This window comes from Mixophyes fleayi, chromosome 4, assembly GCF_038048845.1.
Source record: "Mixophyes fleayi isolate aMixFle1 chromosome 4, aMixFle1.hap1, whole genome shotgun sequence".
Taxonomy (NCBI): Eukaryota; Metazoa; Chordata; class Amphibia; order Anura; family Limnodynastidae; genus Mixophyes; species Mixophyes fleayi.
In genome coordinates, this window is record NC_134405.1 from 111,474,994 (window position 1) to 111,481,660 (window position 6,667).

Consider the following 6,667-nt stretch of genomic DNA (forward strand, 5'->3'; position numbering starts at 1 on the left):
CACAGTATTGTACACCATTGGCCACTTTATTAGCCAAAGCTCGTATAAGCCTGGATATTTCGAAGCCTCATCTTAATAAAAGGATGTGACAGATGGAAGATTGCTTTTGATGCGAATGATAGACATCACAACTACGGTACCTAGTCATGCAATTTGGATTAAGCAGTGCCCAGGTGATTTTTCAACAATTTATTAATTAAATGTTCTGGGACCACCTTTATCCATCATTTTCATAAAAATAATAATCTCCAATCAGCTCAAGACATTGAATCTTCAGCAAGCCTACTTGGCACTTTTCTTGTCTCAGTTTGACTCGGTCCTCACCTACCTCCCTGATTCTCAATCTTTTCATACACCAGACTATGAAGATCTTTAAGCGCATTCCCATGACAATGACGTTTATCAGTTTGAATTGCTTTAAAAAAGCGTGATAGATTTAGTTTCTGTCTACCATGTTTTTGCTCAAAAAATTCCTCAAGTTACCCGCAGTCCATCTTCTTCCACTTCCCATTATAATCATGGACCCATATTATTATGGACTTTATTATTGATCTCCCAGCTTCACAAGGTTCCACTGAGATTTGAGTTGCTGTAGATCAAATGTCCCACTTTATTTCTCATACCATTTGCATCTCTTCTAGAACTTTTAATTAAGAACATCTTTTGTCTTCATGTTCTGCCTCTCCACATGTTTTGTGCACATGGAGTACAATTTGTTTTGCATTTCTGGAAGGCCATTTGTATGAAATTGAATATTAAACATTTTCTTTGTCTGGGTATAATCCCTCCATATAATGAGCAGATAAAGATGGTTAATCAGACCCTTGAATCATCTCAGGGTATATATCGCTGAACATGAAGATTGTCTCCCAGTTCCTTCCACTGGACCCTTTTATTTCTGGAGTTTCTGCTGTCAACACCACCATTTCTAATATTCAGGGTATCTAGACTGAAACTCATTATGCTCTCCTCTAAGTTTCTGTTCATAATAAGAAATTCACAGTAACAAAGTAACATCTATCAAACCATCTTTCTTTGGACCTTATATGATGAATGTATTGTCAGGCGCTGCTAAACACAGGATACAGGGATCTTTTATTGGCTCTGGTGTCTTGCGCTGCAACTGCCCGCCCCTCCCTGCTCTGTGTCTTCCCTGGGTCTGGCAATGTAGCTGTCACTCTTCCACTCTCTACAGGAGTCAGGCTTTGGTTTTCTCAGGAGTTTAAAGGGAGAGTCACATAACCGTTAACATCACCTTGCCCGCCCAAATATATATCACTATGGTACCAGAGCATTAGGCTATCACCTGAGCTCCAGTGTTCCTGTAATTTTTGATTCTTCATCTGGTGAATTTGACCTTGGCCTGTTTTCTGACAACTCTCCTTACTGACTTTGGCTTGATCCTGTTCTAATTGGTTCTGACCTGCTTTGTCCTTATGACCTGTGAACCCACCTGCAGTGAAGCCTGTACTTCCTTGCGGAGGTCTCTGATGAAAACTGGGGGTTCAATAGACTCTGTGCCTCTGTCACTGCCAGCACCAATTCAGGGTGGTGTTCAAGAAGTTTGAATTTTGATCTGTATCAAGTGTTTTCCCTATAAGTTTTTGATTTTTTTTGCCTTAAGTTCCTCTCTTGTCTATGCATAACTTTAGGTTTCACAAACCTGTTGTGGAAAATTGTTTTATTTGTTTGATCGGGAAAGCTACTGGCATGTAGAAAAATGGAGAAGAAGGAAAATGCTACTGAATGAAGATATTGATAGGGAAATAAGGAAAATATCAACAAAAGAGGTTGTGATAGGATGAAAATGGAAATATGTTAATGAGGGAAGGCGCTGATTAAAAGAATGAGGAAGGGGCGTGGCTTGTGTGCCATCATGACAGGGCACAAATTCTCAGAACTTGCAATGCCCAGATTATAAATCTAATTATAATTAACTAGGGGTGTGCACCGGCCACTTTTGGTGTTTTGGGTTTTGGATTTTGGGTTCTGATTAGCTTGAGGTTTTGGGTTCTGATTTGTTTTGCCAAAACACCCCACGAAAGGTTTTGGTTCTGATTTTGGGTTTTGGGTTCTGATTTTTTTTTAAAAAAGCATAAAAAGTGCTAAAATCCATATTTATTTATTTTTTCACTTCTACACTATTATTAACCTCAATAACATTCATTTCCACTAATTTCCAGTCTATTCTGAACACCTCACACCTCACAATATTGTTTTTAGTCCAAAAGGTTGTACCGAGGTAGCTTGATGTCTAAGCTAAGCGATACAAGTGGGCGGCACAAATACGTGGCCCATCTAGGAGTGGCACTGCAGTGGCAGACAGGATGGCAGTTTGAAAAACTAGGCCCCAAAGAGCACATAATGGCCAAAAAACAGGTGCAAGCTGGAATTGTCCTTGGGCCCTCCCACCCACCCTGATGTTGTTGAAATAGGACACGCGCACTTTAACAAACCAATCATTTCAGCGACAGGGCCTACAAAACTGTGGCTGAAATGATTGGTTTGTTTGGGCCCCCACACCAAAAAAGCAATTCATCTCTCCCTGTACAAACTAAACTGGCTCTACTGAGGCAAGATGTCGTCCTCATCCTCATCCTCTGATTCCTCGCCCCCTTCAGTGTGTACTTCCTCATCCTCACACATTATCAATTCGTTCCCGCTGGACTCCACAACCACAGGTCCCTCTGTAGTCTCTGGAGGCCAGTGCTGGTCTTGATTGAAGAATTGATAATTCATTTTTATGAACATCATTTTTTCAACGTTTTGCGGAAGCAACCTCCTTCGCCGCTCACTGACCAGGTTCCCCGCTGCACTAAAAACTCTTTCCGAGTACACACTGGAGGGGGGACAACTCAGGTAAAATAGAGCCAGTTTGTACAGGGGCTTCCAAACTGCCTTTTTTTCCTGCCAGTAAAAATAAGGACTGTCTGACATGTCTACTTGGATGGTGTCAGCAAAGTAATCCTCCACCATTTTTTCAATGGTGACAGCATCCAATGCAGCGACAGTAGACATGTCTGCAATGGTTGGTAGGTCCTTCAGTCCGGACCAGATGTTCTCAGCATCCCCGCCAGCGGGTCATTTAGGAAAACTCAGCTTTTTCCTCGCAGCCACATGTGTGGAAGAAAATGAAGGAGGAGCTGTTGGCATGTCATGGTCCTCTTCAGAGGACAATCTCCTGACCAGCAGGTCTTTGCACCGCTGTAGACTTGTGTCCGCTGGAAACAGAGACACAACATACGCTTTAAACAGAGGATCGAGCACGGTGGCCAGAATGTATTCCTCTGACTTTAAAAGAGTGACCACCCTCGGATCCTGGAAAAGCGTACGAAGGGCTTCATCCACAAGAGCTACATGCTTTGTGGAATCGCAATGCTTTAACAGCTCCTTTCTCACTTTCTCCAGCTGCTTCTGCAACAGCCTGATCAGGGGAATCACTTGACTCAAGCTGGCAGTGTCGGAACTGACTTCTCGTGTGGCAAGTTCAAACGGCTGGAGAACCTTGCACAACACGGAAATCAGTCTCCACTGCGCTTGACTCAGGCGCAACCCCACTCCTTAGCCTATGTCGTAGGTGGCTGTGTAGGCTTGAATGGCCTTTTGCTGATCCTCCATCCTCTGCAGCATATAGAGGGTGGAGTTCAAGCGCGTCACAACCTCTTGTTTGAGGTGATGGCAGGGCAGGTTCAGGCTTTTTTGATGTTGCTCGAGTCTGCGGTAGGCACTGGCAGAATTTTGCGGGCCACCGCAAGCATATTCTGCACACCCCTGTCACTCTTCAAGTAATGCTGCACCACCAAATTTATTGTGTGGGCAAAACTGCCCATATATAATGCCCGCACAATGTTACTGGCGTTGTCTGACACCCCAGGAGAGTGTAAGTGGGGTAAGCCACTGCGAGATTATTTCCCTCAGTTTCTCTAAGTGGTTGGCAGCGTTGTGCCTCTTACTAAAACCAGTGATACACAACGTTGCCTGCTTTGAAACGAGCAGGCGTTTTGGAGATGCTGCTACTGATGCTGCTGCTGCTGTTGCTGCGGAAGGGGATAGGGGATGCATCTACCCAGTGGGCTGTCACAGTCATATAGTCCTTAGTTTGCCCTGAACCACTTGTCCACATGTCCGTGCTTAAGTGGACAGTGGGTACAACCGTATTTTTCAGAGCACTGAGGACACTTTTTCGTACTTCTCTGTAAATCCCGGGTATCGCCTGCATAGTGAAGTGGAATCTCGACGGGATTTGGTACAGGGGAGACAATACCTCCATCAACCGTCTAAATTCCACTCCACTAATGGCGGACACCGGACCCACGTCTAACACCAACATAGCTGTTAAGGCTGCAGTTATCTGCTTTGCCATAGGATGACTACTGTCGTACTTCGTGCTCATGGCAAACGACTGTTGTACGGTCAACTGTTTGGTGAAAGACGTAGCGTTCTTACGACTTCCCCTCTGGGAAGATGACCGACTACCAGCAGCAACAGCAGCAGCAGCGGCAGTAGTAGGCATACCGCTGCAGGATCCTCCGGAAGAATCCCGGATTGAAGCGGACTCAGTCATGCCGGTGACATGGCCTGCAGGACTATCTCTGATGGAGATCATGGAGGAAGTTGACGAGGAGGGTGTTGCTGGTGTGTATACAACAGGACCAAGGGATTTAGGTGTCCCTGGACTGATGACGGTCCTAGCCACAGGTCCTGAACTAAACACTGAATTATGAAGGTTCTTCAGGTGACGTATAAGGGAGGATGTCCCTAGGTGGTAAAGATCCTTACCCCTGCTTATTTGAGCTTTACATAAGGTACATATGGCCATACATTTGTTGTCCGGATTGGGATAAAAATAACTCCAGACCGAAGAGGTGGTTTTTTTGGTCTTCTGCCCAGGCATGACGATGGGCTTTTTCATCCCATGGACAACAACTGTTTCCCCCCCTGGTGCCTCATTTAAGATAACCACATCAGCATCCTCCACGTCAAGTTCCTCCTCAGCGCCAGCTACATCAATATCCTCCTCCTGGTGTACAACATTGACACCTTCATTAGCCAAATCTGTAACTGGACTGTGGGTGATCCTTCCAGCATATGCAGAGGGCGTGCTGCAAATGGTGGAAGGAGCCACCTCTTCCCGTACAGTGATGGGAAGGTCAGGCTTCGCAACCACCAACACCCTTGGACTCGCTTTGGGGATTTGTGATGCCATCTCTTTAGAAGGCAGAGTTGTTTGCTGTGTTGTTGATGACAGCTTAACTCTCTTAAATTTTTTAGAGGGGGGGGAGGAGGAGGGCTTAGATCCTTGGGTGAAGCTGAACCACTAGTCATGAACACGGCCAGGGCCTAAGCTGTTCCTTGCCACTCCGTGTGGTAAATGGCATATTGGCAAGTTTACGTTTCTCCTCAGATGATTTCAATTTTCTTTTTTTGCTAATTTTAGTGAACTTTGGCTTTTTGGATTTTACATGCCCTCTACTAGGAGATTAGGCATCGCCCTTGGCAGACGACGTTGATGGCATTTCATCGTCTATGTCATGACTAGTGGCAGCAGCTTCAGCATTAGGAGGAAGTGGTTCTTGATCTTTCCCTACTTTATCCTCCAAATGTTTGTACTCCATTATAGTTTAATCTCTGGTACTAATATTTCTGGACTGCAGGAACAGTGAACGTAGTTTAATCTCTGGTACTAATATTTCTGGACTGCAGGAACAGTGAACGAAATTTAATCTCTGGTACTAATATTTTTGGACTGCAGGAACAGTGAACGTAGTTTAATCTCTGGTACTAATATTTCTGGACTTCAGGAACAGTGAACGTAGTTTAATCTCTGGTACTAATATTTCTGGACTGCAGGAACAGTGAGCGTAGTTTAATCTCTGGTACTAATATTTCTGAACTGCAGGAACAGTGAACATATTTTTATATATTGCAGTACTAATATTTCTTGAATGCAGGAACAGTGAACGTATTTTTAAATATTGCAGTACTAATATTTCTTGACTGAAGGAACAGTAAACGTAGTGTAATATTGCAGTACTAATATTTCTTGACTGCAGGAACAGTGAACGTATTTATATATTGCAGTACTAATATTTCTGGACTGCAGGAACAGTGACATATTTATATATTGCAGTACTAATATTTCTGGACTGCAGGAACAGTGAACGTAGTAAAATATTGCAGTACTAATATTTCTGGACTGCAGGAACAGTTAACGTAGTGTAATATTGCAGTAATAATATCTCTTGACTGCAGGAACAGTGAACATATTTATATATTGCAGTACTAATATTTCTTGACTGCAGGAACAGTAAACATAGTGTAATATTGCAGTACTAATATTTCTTGACTGCAGGAACAGTGAACGTATTTATATATTGCAGTACTAATATTTCTGGACTGCAGGAACAGTGAACGTAGTAAAATATTGCAGTAATAATATTTCTGGACTGCAGGAACAGTGAACGTATTTATATATTGCAGTACTAATATTTCTGGACTGCAGGAACAGTGAACGTAGTAAAATATTGCAGTACTAATATTTCTGGACTGCAGGAACAGTACACGTAGTAAAATATTGCAGTACTAATATTTCTGGACTGCAGGAACAGTAAACGTAGTGTAATATTGCAGTACTGATATTTCTTGACTGCAGGAACAGTGAACATAT